The 15,929-nt window shown below is 40.4% G+C and overlaps 1 pseudogene; it reads left to right on the top strand.

The window, feature by feature from the left end:
• The first annotated feature begins 14,161 nt into the window (after window positions 1-14,161).
• Window positions 14,162-14,937, top strand: Phb1-ps3 (prohibitin 1, pseudogene 3; annotated as a pseudogene).
• Window positions 14,938-15,929: the final 992 nt, after the last annotated feature.

The following is a 15,929-nucleotide window of genomic DNA, read 5'->3' as shown; positions in this document are numbered from 1 at the left end:
GCTAAATCTTCAGGGGAGCAGACATGCCTGGGAAGCCAGAAGAGACTACACTCTGCCCACATTTCTGACTCCAGAAGAAAACACCTAACGCCATCTGGGACCCCTGAGCACGGGGGGCCAGGGGAAAAGGCGGCACAGGCCCTCCTGGTTACCGCCCTCACAGAGAGCTCAAAGCAGCCCCCATATACATGGAACTTGAAGAATGCTCTCTCAATGATAACCTGGTCAAGGAAGAAATAAAGAAATTAAAGACTTCTTAGTCAATTTCCTAGACAGATACCAGGTACCGAAGTTAAATCAGGAACAGATAAACCAGGTAAACAACCCCATAACTCCTAAAGAAACAGAAGCAGTCATTAAAGGTCTCCCAACCAAAAAGAGCCCAGGTCCACATGGGTTCAGTGCAGAATTCTATCAGACATTCATAGAACACCTCATACCAACACTGTCCAAACTATTCCACAAAATTGAAACAGACAGAGGACTACCAAATTCCTTCTATGAAGCCACAGTTACTCTTATACCAAAACCACACAAAGATCCAAGAAAGAAAGAGAACTTCAGACCAATTTCCCTTATGAATATTGACACGAAAATGCTCAATAAAATTCTTGCAAACCGAATCCAAGAACACATCAAAATGATCATCCATCATGATCAAGGAGGCTTCATCCGAGGGATGCAGGGATGGTTTAATATACAAAAATCCATCAATGTAATCCACTATATAAACAAACTCAAATATAAGAACCACATGGTCATTTCCTTAGATGCTGAGAAAGCATTTGACAAAATTCAACACCCCTTCATGATAAAAGTCCTGGAAAGATCAGGAATTCAAGGCCCATACCTAAACATAGTAAAAGCCATATACAGCAAACCAGTAGCTAACATCAAACTAAATGGAGAGAAACTTGAAGCAATCCCACTAAAATCAGGGACTAGACAAGGCTGCCCACTCTCTCCCTACTTATTCAGTATAGTACTCGAAGTCCTAGCCAGAGCAATCAGACAGCGAAAGGAGGTCAAAGGGATAGAAATTGGAAGGGAAGAAATCAAAATATCACTATTTCCAGATGATATGACAGTGTACTTAAGCGACCCCAACAGTTCCACTAGAGAACTACTTAACCTGATAAACAACTTCAGCAAAGTGTCAGGGTATGAAATTAACTCAAACAAACCAGTAGCCTTCCTCTACTCAAAGGATAAAAAGACTGAGAAAAAAATTAAGGAAATGATACCCTTCACAATAGTCCCAAATAACATAAACTATCTTGGTGTGACTTTAACCAAGCAAGTGAAAGATCTGTATGACAAGAACTTCAAATCTCTGAAGAAAGAAATTGAGGAAGATCTCAGAAGATGGAAAGTTCTTCCATGTTCACGGATTGGCAGGATTAATATAGTAAAGATGGCCATTTTGCCAAAAGCAATCTTCAGATTCAATGCAATCCCCATCAAAATTCCTACTCGGTTCTTTATAGAAATAGAAAGAGCAATTTGCAAGTTCATTTGGAATAACAGAAAACCCAGGATAGCAAAAACTATACTCAACAATAAAAGAACTTCTGGGGGAATCACCATCCCTGACTTCAAGCAGTATTACAGAGCAATAGTGATAAAAGCTGTATGGTATTGGTACAGAGACAGGCAGGTAGATCAGTGGAACAGAATTGAAGACCCAGAAATGAACCCACACACCTATAGCCAATTGATCTTTGACAAAGGAGCTAAAACCATCCAATGGAAAAAAGATAGCATTTTCAACAAATGGTGCTGGTTCAACTGAAGGTAAGCATGTAGAAGAATGCAGATCGATCCATTCTTATAACCCGGTACAAAGCTTAAGTCCAAGTGGATCAAGGACATCCACATCAAACCAGATACACTCAAACTAATGGAAGAAAAAGTGGGGAAGAATCTTGAACACATGGGCACTGGAGAAAATTTCCTGATCCAAACACCCATGGCTTAGGCTCTAAGATCAAGAATCGACAAATGGGATTTCATAAAACTGCAAAGCTTCTGTAAGGCAAAGGATACTGTTGTTAGGACAAAACGGCAACCAACAGATTGGGAAAAGATCTTTACCTATCCTACAACTGGTAGAGGGCTTATATCCAAAATATACAAAGAACTCAAGAAGTTAGACTGCAGGGAGACACATAACCCTATTAAAAATGGGGTTCAGAGCTAAACAAAGAATTCACAGCGGAGGAATACTGAATGGCTGAGAAACACCTAAAGGAATGTTCAACATCTTTAGTCATAAGGGAAATGCAAATGAAAACAACCCTGAGATTTCACCTCACACCAGTGAGAATGGCTAAGATCAAAAACTCAGGTGATAGCAGATGCTGGCGAGGATGCGGAGAAAGAGGAACACTCCTCCATTGTTGGTGGGATTGCAGACTGGTACAACCATTCTGGAAATCAGTCTGGAGGTTCCTCAGAAAATTGGACATTGAACTACCTAAGGACCCAGCTATACCTCTCTTGGGTATATACCCAAAAGATGCCCCAACATATAAAAAAGACACATGCTCCACTATGTTCATAGCAGCCTTATTTATAATAGTCAGAAGCTGGAAAGAACCCAGATGCCCTTCAACAGAGGAATGGATACAGAAAATGTGGTACATCTACACAATGGAATAATACTCAGCTATGAAAAACAATGATTTTATGAAATTCAAAGGCAAATGGATGGAACTGGAAAATATCATCCTGAGTGAGGTAACCCAATCACAGAAAAACACACATGGTATGCACTCATTGATAAGTGGCTATTAGCCCAAATGCTTGAATTACCCTAGATGCACAGAACACATGAATCTCAAGACGGATGATCAAAATTCCAATGCTTCACTCCTTCTTTAAAAGGGGAACAAGAATACCTTTGGCAGGGAATAGGGAGGCAAAGTTTAGAACAGAGGCAGAAGGAACACCCATTCAGAACCTGCCCTACATGTGGCCCATTCACATACAGCCACCCAATTAGATAAGATGGATGAAGCAAAGAAGTGCAGGCTGACAGGAACCGGATGTAGATCTCTCCTGAGAGACATAGCCAGAATATAGCAAATACATAGGCGAATGCCAGCAGCAAACCACTGAACTGAGAACGGGACCCCCGTTGAAGGAATCAGTGCAAGGACTGAAAGAGCTTGAAGGGGCTTGAGACCCCATATGAACAACAATGCCAACCAACCAGAGCTTCCAGGGACTAAGTCACTACCCAAAGACTATACATGGACTGACCCTGGGCTCCAACCTCATAGGTAGCAATGAATGGCCTAGTAAGAGCACCAGTGGAAGGGGTAGGCCTTGGTCCTGCCAAGACTGAACCCCCAATGAACGTGATTGTTGGAGGGTAGTGGTAATGGGGGGAGGATGGGGAGGGGAACACCCAAATAGAAGGGGAGGTGGAGAGGCTAGGGGCATGTTGGCCTGGAAACCGGGAATGGGGATAAAAATTGAAATGTAAAATACTCAAGTTAATAAAGATGAAAAAAAAAAGACCTGGTAAGCAATGACCTACAGCTGACCTCCACAATCAAACACCATTATTGTTAACAATTACACCTTGTTAGATAATGCTAACTATTGCTGAAGCATTTACACTGACTTTGGGGGAAAACAGTATGTTGGCTCTGGACTTAAAAGAGTTGTAATATGTTAAAATGGCAGGTGGGAGAAAGGCAGCATTGGAGTCTAGGACACTGTACCTGATATCTACCCTGTTGATGTTCTTGTTTGATATTTGTCTGATGTCTGGGAAACTAGGATTCCAATTAGGTACTGGCCAGAAGCACAGCCCAACTGAGTTTCTTCAGAGAAACCTGTCCACATTGGACTAAGCAGAACAGAAACCAGAATGCAGAGAAAAGAAAAAAATCAAACATGTTTACTCATCAGAAGGAAAAGACAAGGAAGACTTTTTTAAAGATTCAGTTTGTGGAAACTCAGCTGCAAAGCAAATACTGCTCTCTCAGAGAACTCTGGTTAAGGTCCGAGCATGCCTGGACAGAACATGTCACATGCAATCACAAGAATGCACAGAAGTTTTCATCCACCTATAACTGGTGATCCAGAGAATCTGAACCCGTCCTCTGGTCTCCATGACCATATACAGAGCTCTGAGGAAGGCCTTTACCTAATATAGTAGAATGTGAATAAAACTTGTGAAATAAAAAAAGCAATTCTCAAATTCTTCTGGAAATGCAAAAAGCCCAGAATAGCAAAAATAATTATTAACAATAAAAGAACAGCTAGGGGGATCACCATTCCTGACCTCAAGCTCTACTAAAGAGCAATAGTGATTAAAAACTGCATGGTATTGGTACAGAGACAGACATGTTGATCAGAAGAATACCACACACTTACACACATTTAATCTTTGACAAGGAAGCCAAAAATATACAATAGAAAAAAGAATGTATCTTCAATAAATGGTGCTGGTCTTACTGACTGTCTGTATGCAGAAAAATTAAAATAGACCCATATTTGCCCCTTGAACAAACTTCAAGTCCATGATGATCAACACCTTAACATAAAACCAGATATGCTGAATCTAAGAGAAGAGAAAATTGAAATGAGCCTTGACATCATTGGCATAGGGGGAAAATTCCTAAAGAGAACTCTAATGGATCACACTCTAAGATTAAGTATTGATTAGTGGGACCTCATGAAACTCGAAAGCTTCTGTAAGCAAAGGACATAGTCATATGACAAAATGGCAACTTCTAGATTGGGTAAAAATTGTCACTCACCCCACATCTGATACAGGGCTTATATCCAAAATATATAAAGAACTCTAGAAGCCAACCACCAAAAAAATCAAACAACCCAATCAAAAACTGGAGTATAGAACTAAACTGAGAATTCGCAACAGAGGAATCTCAAATGACTGAGAAGCACCTAAAGAAATGTTCAAAGACCTTAGTGATCAGAGAAATACAAGTCAAAATGACACTGACATTCCACCTTACACTAGTCAGAATGTCGAAGATCAAAACCTCAGGTGACAGCACCTATTGGCAAGGATGTAGAGAAAGAAGAACACTCCTCCATTGCTGCTGGGATTGCAAACTGGTACAACCATTTTGGAAATCATTCCAGAGGTTCCTCAGGAAATTAGAAATATTTACCTGAAGAACCAGCAATATCATTCCTGGGCATATATCCAAAAGATGCTCCAACATATAAGAAGGACACATGCTCCACTATGTTCATAGCAGTCTTGTTTTAGATAGCCAGAAGCTGGAAACAACTCAGAAGTCCCAAGAAAGAAAAATGTATACACAATGGAACACTACTCAGCTATTAAGAACGAGGACATCCTGAGTATTGCAGGTAAATGGATGGAACTAGAAAATGTCATATTGAGTGAGGTAACTCAAACCCAAAAGAATATGCATGGTATGTACTCACTAATAAGTACATATTGGTCAAAAAAGAAAGTACAGAATACCTAAGATACAGTCCAGAGAACTCAAAAAGGTCAATAGCTGTAAGGTCCAAGTGACGATGTCCCAGTCCCACTTGGGAGGGAGAAGAAAGCAATCACAAGAGGAAGAGAGGAGCCTGGGAGGGAAAGGGAACAGGGTAGGGGGAAGAGAAGAACATGATCTGGTATTGGGTGGGGGAAAAGGACTGAAGCCCTGAGGGCCAGCATAATGAATGGAAACAGGCAACCTTGGGAGGTATAAGGTTGGAGGACCCTTGAGAATATAACAGAAACCTGAGAGGTAAAAGATTCTCAGGACCCAAAGAGAGAGTCCTTAGATGAAATGCCCTACAGTAGGGAGAGGGAACTTGTAGAGCCCACCTCTAGCAGAAATACAGGACATCAAGTGAGGGTTGGGGTTGTCATCCCACAGTCAAAACTCTGATCCATAATTGTTCCTGTCTGAAATAACTGCAAAGATGGAAATAAAGAAGAGCCTGAGACAAAGGAGTTCCAGTGACAGGCCCAGAGTGGAATCCTGGTCAAGGAGAGGCCCCAAGGTCTGACACTATTACTGAGGCTATGGAGCGCTCATTAAAAGCATTAAAAGACCTATCATGACTTCCCTGTGAAAGACCCAACAGGCAACTAAAAAGAGTCAGATGTAGATATTTACACCCAACCAATGGGCAGAAATTGCTGAGCCCTGTGGTTGAATTAGGGAAAAGCTGGAAATAGCTGAGAAGGGTGACCCTGTAGGAGGACCAGCAGTCACAATTAACCTTGACCCCTGAGATCTCTCAGACACTGGACCACCAACCAGGCAGCATACACCAGCTGATATAAGGCCCCCAACACAAATACAGCAGAGGACTGCCAGATCTGGACTCAGTCAGAGAAGTTGCACCAAACTCTAAAGAGACTGGAGTGTCCTGGGGTGTTTCGAGATCTGGTGGGGGTGGGGACATCCTTGTGGAGACATGGTGGGGGCAGGGAGGAGGTATGGAATTTGGAACAGTCAGAGGGTGGACCAGGAGGAAAATAAAATCTAGAGTGTAAAAAAAATAAAAATTGAATAAAATTAAAAAAAAAAAACAAACAGTTGACCTGGCTTGGAGGCCCCATCACCTCCACTGGGGGCCATGTCTATCTACTGGAGGTGGTCTTTTTCTTTTAATTACTTAAATGAATGAAAATTACACTGTAACCTCTGAATTAATTTGCATTCCTCCTCCTTTCATTAACGATTTGGAGATATTTGCAATAGAAACTTCTCATAAGAGAAGCAGGAATTTATGGGCATTTTCTATACCTAAGTTTGATTGGTGTGGAGTCTGTTCTCACTTTGTTTCCCCCTGCCAAAATACTGTTCCTTGTTGTCTAAATCTGTCCAAACAATAGAGATAATGCATTGAGAGTTAACAGGCATGCACCAAAATAGAAATCCTAGCCTTGTCTAGCTTTCTTTCCTCTACCCCAAGGTTTGTGCTTTCTGCACAGATCTCCCCTCCCCCAGGTCTCAGTTGCATCATTGTGCCTGGAGTATGTTGAGAAAAACTCAATATTCATGTGAGAACAACTGAGCAACAGAAATAAAAGAGGAAACCAGTCTCCATAAATTTCAACACCTCATTTGGTAAAGAGGAAATGTAGGCCCAGAAAGACATAGTGATTTGTGTGAAGTTTTAGCAAATGAGCAGAAAAACATGCACTAGATTTTGAGAAGCCAGACAAGTGATCGTTTTTTTCCCTACAGCAGCAGTGCTTCTCTGAAAAGTATCAGCAGAATTTCCATTCCCAGGACAGGTCCATTAACATAGCATTCCAAGCTACTGAGAAGAAAAGCTTAGGCCAGAAGTCTTGGAGAAATGGAAGTAATTCCAATTCTCATTAGAGTAACTATTGATGCTTTCCTAGATCCAGATCTGTTGTTGCTCCTACAGATGACTTGGGTTTAATTCATAAGCCCATCATTGTGGTTCACAATCATCTGTAACTCCAGCTCCAGGGTATCTGCTGTCTTCTGATGTCTACGAGCACTGGACATACAAGAAGCACGTAGACAGGCATACAGTCAAAACTCACATCAACACATCACTAAATCTAACAGAAAATTTAACACTGAATTGTTTCACCATATGGGGAAGAGACATCAAAGAGAAAATAGTGTTTCCAAGATTTGTCACCATACATACCCTCCAGACTGCAAACCTATTCACAAGTGCAATAAATTCAATATTAAGAATATATAAAAAGTCTACAATGGCAAAATGCCATCTGTAGTAATCTAACTTAACATGAAATAGATTGCCATTCCTAAGGTACCTCTTCCATGTAAAAAGTACTGCCTGTGGTAGAAAGAGTTGTAATATATATTTTCTCTCTGTCCCCGTGCCAGAGCTACAAGGTAAGAAATTATAGCTTCAATTACTACTAAGGAAATAAAATCTTGGAGAAACCAAATAACTCACCGAAAGTCAAATAATTAGTGATTGAGTTGACATTTAACTCCATAGTTTCCAAAAATTGAAACCCCACAGTTTCCTTTGGGATTGCATTAGTAAGAGTGGGTAAAATAAACAATTCCTCAAAGTCAGAGCATAAATGTAACACAGACAATGTGAAATGATCTTTGATAGAGTAAGTCTTAATTCACTATCTTGATCTAATGAACATTTTGGTATCTGCATCTTATGATAATAATAATTATGGCATGATTTTCTATGTGAAGTATTCTATTAATAATAAATTATTAATAATATTTTTGTTGAATATATTTACTGGCCCTATAAGTTGGGAATCTTCATTGTCTTCTCATTTGTGTCCTGTATTTCCGGGATGTTTTGGGTTAGGAGCTTTTTATGTTTTACATTTTTAGAGCTTTTTGTGTTTTACATTGTCTTTGACAGTCGTGTCAATATTTTCTATGGTATCCTCTGCCTCTGAGCTTCTCTCTTCTACATCTTTTATTCTGTTGGTCGTATTTTTGTCTATGACTCCTGATCTCTTTCCTAAGATTTCTATATCAAGGGTTGTCTCCCTTTGCAATTTCTTTATGGTTTCTATTTCCATTTTTAAATCCCGGATGGGTTTATTCAATTCCTTCAGCTGTTTGGTTGTGTTTTCCTGTAAATCATCAGTTTTTAAAATATTTCTTAAGCATTTCTAGTTCCTCTGAGAATTCTCTATTCTGTTTTATACCCAACCGTTTACTAGGTTGTTTGTTTCCTTCATACTTTATTTATCACTGTATGTTGTAGACCATAACCTCTGTCCTCTGTATAGCAGGTAAAGATTTCTTCCAACCCTCTAAGCAGTTTTCATTCTTCCAAGCTACTTTTTTCTCCTTTTCCCCCTTTCTTTTATTGGATATTTTCTTTATTTACATTTCAAACGTTATCCCCTTTCCTGGTTTCCCGTCCAGAAATCCCCCATCCCATACTCCCACCCCCTGCCTCCATAAGGGTGCTCCCCCAACCACCTTCTTACTCCCTCCGGCTTCCCCACCCTGGCCTTCCCCTACAATGGGGCACCACGCTCCAAGGCACTTTTTAATTTCATAACTTCTCACTTTCTGATTGTTGTTCCTATTTCCTGGGTGACCAGAGTCTTATGCAGATAATCTCTCTATTGATCAATGTGTCTTTGTTTGTTCCTGTGCCATGGTACTTTTATTATTACTAGTAAAATTTGAAATCACATATATTGATATAACCAGGCATGTTTTTATTATTCAACAATATACTATGAGATTTTTTTTGTATTTCCATATAAATTTTGAATCATTTTTCAATTTCTGTGAAAATTTGCCTTGGAATGTTGACAGGGATTGCCTTAAATTATTAGAATTTTTGGGGTAATATGGCCGTTGTATTACTCCTTACCATTCTCAGTGAATGAAGGTACTTCTATCTTCTGGTATCTTCGTCAATTACTTTCTTTGCGGTTTTCAAGTTTACATTGTATTATTTTTTTAATTTTCCTTGGTTGTGTGAGTTCCAACGTAATTTCTGGAGGCTGCACTTCTTCTTGCCATGGAGCAGGGACCAATGTGGAATATAAGTAGAAAGAAGCAGTAATCATGGAGGGACAGAATGAAACAGTGACTTTTGGATTGACAAGAGCCTGCAGTTATGAGGTCGCAAAATCAACCCAGTCAAGTCTAGTTGGGAGCCTTCTGGCTCGTTAGCCCAGTCACTGGTGAAGAACTACCTATGGATGATGGCCTTTAGAATAAAAAGAGAAAGAGTTGGTTTTCTTAAAGGCTGTAGCCCCATTGTAGGTCTACCCTGTTCCAGTGTGTGGCTATATAATTATCAGTTTATGAATAGCGGAAATTGACTTGATGGATTATAAAATGTTTTGCAATGCGATGGTTTAAATAGTCTTGGCATATTTTGTAACACCATTGGCAACAAGGCCATTCAGTGTGTTCTTGATGTAGTAGTTGTGTCCTTGGTGGGGGAAGTGTGTCACTGTAGGGGTTGGTTTTGAGACCCTTCACCTACCTGCCTGGAAGAGTCTTCTCCTCTCTGCAGTTGGAACAAGATATAGAACTCTCAGCACCAATATCTTCCATGGTCCGTTAAGACCATTTTTAAACCATTCCACTGCTTCCAACATCCAAAGTCCCAAAATCCGCATTCTTCCAAAAAATAGATGGTCAGGCCTGTCACAGCAATACTCCAGTGCCTGGTAACAACTTCTATCTTAGGTTAATGTTTTAGATAGGGTTTTACTGCCAGGAACAGACCCCATGACCAAGGCAACTCTTAGGAGGACAATATTTAATTGAGGCTGGCTTACAGGTTCAGAGGTTCAGTCCATTATCAAAAAGGCAAGAGCATGGCGTGTCTAGACAGACCCAGTTCAGGCAGAGCTGAGAGTTCTACATCTTCATCTGAAGGCTGCTAGCAGAATACTGACCTCTAGACATCTAGGAAAAGGGTCTTAAAGGCCACACCCACAGTGGCACACTCCAACAAGGCCACACCTACTCCATCAGGGCCACACCTTCTAATAGCATCACTCTCTGAGCTGAACATATACAAACCATCAAAGGTAGGGTATAATTGTTATGACAAGACACTATGACCAAGGAAACTCTTACAAAAAATGTTTGACTGAAGCTGGCTTTCAGGTTCAGAGTTTTAGCCCATTATCATCAAGGTGGGTCAATATTTGGTATTTCATTTTATCAGAGATCTTTAGCTAATTCTGCCTGCTAGAAGATGGAAACTAGGGAATTGGTGACACAGTTTCTAGAAAATGATCAGTTCTCTTCAAAGAAACAGTGCTTTGTCACTGTCAGTGCTGTCAAATGTTTATGTTTTGGGATATTAATAAGTAGTTTAAAGTAATCACCAATGTTCTCTTTGTTGTCTGGCAATGAGGAGTATATTCTATTTTCTTTCATTGATTACATTTCCTTTTAAAGATTGTGTGTGTGTGTGTGTGTGTGTGTGTGTGTGTGTGTGTGTGTGTGTGTGTGTAATTGGGCAAGTGTCATGGCTACATGCATGTGGAAGGACAGAGAACAACTTTTAGGAATTGGTTCTCTTTTTGCATTTCAAATCGCCAGGTTTGGAAAAAACAACAATGCTATTCTCTGCTAAGCCATCTAACTGACTTTTTGAATTTGTAACAACATGTTCCTTATGTCCTTATTTATTATTTATTAATCATTTTATTTTTTACATGTTAAATCTCATCTCCCTTCCTGCTCTCTGCTCCATGAATCCACTCCCACCCCTTTACCTCTGAGAGGGTGCTCTCCCACCCAACCACTCTTGCCTCAACCCTTTAGCATCCCCCTTCTCTGAGGCATCAATCCTCCACAGAAGGCTTCCCTCTCATGATGCCAGATGAGGCAATCCTCTGCTACATATGTAGCAGGAGCCAAGGACGCATCCATGGATACTCTTAGGTTGGTGATTTAGTCCCCAGGAGCTATGAGATGTCTGGTTAGTTGATACTCTTGTTCTTTCTATGAGGTTGGAATCTCCTTCAGTCTTTCTTCTGACTCTTCTATTGGGGTCCCTGGGATCAGTCCAAAGGTTGGCTGCAAGTATCCACATCTGTATTGGTCAGGTGTTCGCAGAGCCTCTCAGAGGACAGCCATACCAGGCTCCTGTCTGCAAGCCATCTTAGGATCAGCAATGGTGTTAGGGTTTGGTATTTGCAAATAGAATGGATTGCACAGTGGAGTGGTCTCTAGATAGCCTTTCCTTCAGTCCCTGCTCCATTTTGACCCTGCATTTCCTTTAGACAGGGCCAATTCTGGAATAAAAAGTTTGAGTAGGGTGGGTGGCCCCATCTATGTCTATCAACTAGAGGTGGTCTCTTTAGGTTCTAGCTCCCTGCTGTTGGGTATTTCAGTGAAAGTCATCTCCATTGGTCCCGAGAGCCTCTCACATCCCTGGCATCCCTGGTGTTTGGGACTTTCTGGTGCTTTCCCAAGTTCCCCAACCCCTGGCCCTCTGGAATTCTCTCCTGTCTCTTCCCATACCTGGTCCTGGACATCTTTTTTCCTCCTCCTCCCCTCTCCCACCCAGGTTCCCCCCACTGCTTCCCATGATTATTTTGTTCCCCCTTCTAAGTGCATTTGAAGTATTCACACAAGGGCCTTCCTGTTTGTTAAGTTTCATATGGTTCATGAGTTGTATCGTGGATATTCTGAGCTTTTAGGCTAACATCCACTTATCAATGAGTGCATACTATGCGTGGGTTTGTTTCTTTTTGTTGTTGTTATTGTTTTTTTGTTTGTTTGTTTTTTGTGACTGGGTTACCTGACTCAGGATGATATCTTCTAGTTCTATCCATTAGCCTATGCATTACATGTAGTCACGGTTTTAATAGCTGAATACTACTCCATTGTGTAAATATACTGCATTTCCTATATTCATTCCTCTGTTGAATGACATCTGGGTTGATGCCAGCTTCTGCCTACTATAAATGAGGCTGCTATGAACATTGTGGAGCATGTGTCCTTGTAATATTGGAGCATCATTTGGGTATATGACCAGGAGTGATACAGCTGGGGCCTCCTGTAGCACTATGTCCAATTTTCTAAGAAAACTCCAGACTGATTTCCAGAATGCTTGTACCAGTTTACAATCCCACCAACAATGGAGGAGTGTTCCTCTGTCTCCACATCCTCGACAGCATCTGCTGTCACCTGAGGTTTTTATCTTAGCCATTCTAGTGAGGTGGAATCTCAGGGTTGTTTTGATTTGCATTTCCCTGATGACTAAGGAAGTTGTCATGTTCTTATTTTTAAAAAGCCATTATAGTAAAAAGTGCTTTCTATCTTTGACAGGAGTTTCAACAAGTTTCATGAAGTTCTAAGGTCAAACATTATCACCATATTACAGATGAGAAAAGAGTTTCAGGATGAAAAAAATAACTTTCTCTAGATTATACATTTAAGAAAGGGCAGAATTGGTACTAGGATCCAAGTCTAAGTACTATCAATCAATTCCACATTTCCAATTCCACAGTTCTAATCAATTTGAAACAAATTAAAAGACAGAATTGAGTAAATGTACAGTCCCAAAAATGTTGGGTTAAAATGTCTGTACATAGCCCCTCCTCAGGAATCTAAGAGATCTACTAGACAATAGGTTTCTGTAGAGTTCTTACAACTTCAAAAATGTTCAGAAATTTTATTTCTCTATCTCTCTCTCTTTCTGTTTGTCTCTCTCACTCTCTCTGTCTCTCTGTCTCGGTTTCTGTCTCTGTCTCCCTGTCTCTCTGTCTTTCTGTCTCTGTCTCTCTGTGTCTCTCTCTCTGTGTCTCTCTCTGTCTCTCTGTCTCTCTCTGTCTCTCTGTCTCTGTCTCTGTCTCTCTCCTCTCTCTCTCTCTCTCTCTCTCTCTCTCTGTGTGTGTGTGTGTGTGTGTGTGTGTGTGCGCGCGCGTGTGCGCACCCCAGTGCACCCAAGCATGCTTCTCCAAATCTGGTGAATAATGTTCACTATCCATGCTAGTAATAGGCCAGTTTTCAAAATTGGATTAATGTTTCTGAAATAGAACTTCAAATGTGTAGAGGAATTTCCACAAATTATTTCTAAGGAGTTGGGAAGAAGTGCCCATAGTGACTGAAGTTTCCTAAAAAACATCCAAAGAGAAAACAACCTGCCTAAGAGCAACGAAGTAGTTCTAAATTCACTAGTTTTTGATGAAGCAAGTAATGATTTTGGAAAGTTAATTATGTATATGTAAGTATATACATATGTATATGTATATATTCTTAGACGTTCTAGGTGTCAAAAACAGCTAATCATGCCTTAACTTTTCAGACCTCCACTATAATGTCCAGCAACTTCTCTCTAAACACAGCTGATAGAACAAGGAAGGAAACAAAATAATCTTGAATTGCCAAGATAGATACTATAACATCCATAAACTAAAACCCATCCACTGTGTTCCATAGGAGATTTTCTCATTACAACAGATGAACTATTCAAATGAAACATTTTTTAAAAACTGCACTTTCTTCTTTTTGTTAAAAATTTGTGCTATATACCTTGATTCAAAGCCACAGATTATAAGTATCTTAGCAAGTTGGGGTTTGTGGGGAGTAGGCTTATTAACAGGAGGAAAATGTGAGACCTTCTAGTTTGAAAACCTAGAGATAACCAACACTATGAATAGGGAGGATTCATGTGTAGGTCAGAGTGAAAGCAGGTATGAGTGGCTGCAACAGGAGTCATGACCGCCAAACAATTTGAGTCCGTCATTTAGCCTGGCGTTGGCAATTGCAGGAGGTATGGTGAATAACTCTACTATATAATGTGGCTGCTGGGCACAGAACTGTCATCTTTGACTGACTCACTTTCTCATCCCTTAGGTACAGAAACCAATTATCTTTGGCTGCCACTCTCAATCATAGAATGTACCAGTCATTACTAGAAGCAAAGACTTGGAAGATGTCAACATCACACAGAGCATCCTCTTGCAGCCATCGCCCAGCCAGCTTCCTCATATCTACAACAGCATAGATGAGCACTATGATGAGCAGGTGCTGCCCTCTATCACCACGGAGCTCCTCAAGTCAGTGGTGGCTCACTTTGATGCTGAAGAGTTGACTACTCAGTGAGAGCTGGTCTCCAGGCAGGTGAATGATGACCTCCTAGAATGAGCCACAACATCTGAGCTCAACTTTGATGACATATCCTTGACAAATCTAACATTCGGAAAAGGAGTTTCCAGAGGCAGTAGAAGCCAAATAGGTGGCTCGGCAGGAAGCGGAGACAGCCAAATTTGTGGTGTTAAAGGATGAACAGTATTAGGTGGCAGCCATCATTTCTGCTGAGGGTGACTCCAAGGCAGCTGAGCTGATCACCAACTCACTGGCCACAACAGGTGATGGCCTGATTGAGCCATGAAAGCTGGAACCTGCTGAGAACATTGTGTACCAGCTCTGCCGCTCTGGAAACATCTACATGCCAGCGGGCCAGTCGGTGCTCCTCCAGCTTCCCCAGTGAGGCCTCTGCTTCGCCTTCTCAGGCCAACCAGGCTACTGCCTCAATCATTCTGAATGATGCCTTCCTTCTCATCCACACCAGAAATCACTTGAAATTTAATAATTGGCTTAAAGTGAAGAAAATAAAAGTAAAATCACTTCAGATTTCTTGATGATGATGATGATGATGATGATGATGATGATGATGATGATGATGTTGATGATGATGATGATGATGATGGTGATGATGATGATGATAATGATAGAGCTGGAATCCATAAATTGTTTGCATAATTGTTTGTTTCTATTGTAGAAACAAACAAGCAAAAAATCACAATGTGATAAGTGATGTTTATAATAATGACCTCAAGTGATCCTGCAAATAGTTCATTTTTAAATACACTTTTAAAGAAATTATTACATATCATTTGTAAGTGGGCGTGCAGCAGTGTGTATATGGAGTTTTGATACCCAGTCCCTACACAAAAGCTAGGCACAACAGCAAGCATCTGCAACTTCAGTGCTGTTGAGAAAAAGGGCAGATTCTTCTCATTGGGCATCAGGTCCAGATAACTACTAAAGCAATACTAGATATTCTGTCTCAAAGATAAAATGGAAAGAGATCAAGGAAGACATATAATATCAAAACTCTACCTGCTATTTTCACACAGTGTGCACACACTTAAAGACATGCATATAGCACATGTGCACACACACACACACACACACACACACTATACACTACACAGAAAAGAGGGCAGTCTTTTTATGAGAATACATCAAATAATACATTTTATGAGAGAGTGAGGAAAGGATCTATCATGTCCAAACACAGAAAACCTTTAATATTAGTAGGAAAGAACAAAAAGAACCAATAATAAAATCCAAGCACCCCCAAACATGTCCAACTAAATTAAATGAATTAACAGACCTCTGTTAATAATAAATGTTAAATGTAAACAGCCTTTACTAACAAACAGAAAGAAATTATCTAATTTTTCTTAAAAACAAGAT

The sequence above is a fragment of the Rattus norvegicus genome, chromosome X (assembly GCF_036323735.1).
Source record: "Rattus norvegicus strain BN/NHsdMcwi chromosome X, GRCr8, whole genome shotgun sequence".
Lineage (NCBI taxonomy): Eukaryota > Metazoa > Chordata > Mammalia > Rodentia > Muridae > Rattus > Rattus norvegicus.
Note: the sequence above shows the minus strand (reverse complement) of the source record. Positions and strands in the feature narration are given on the sequence as shown.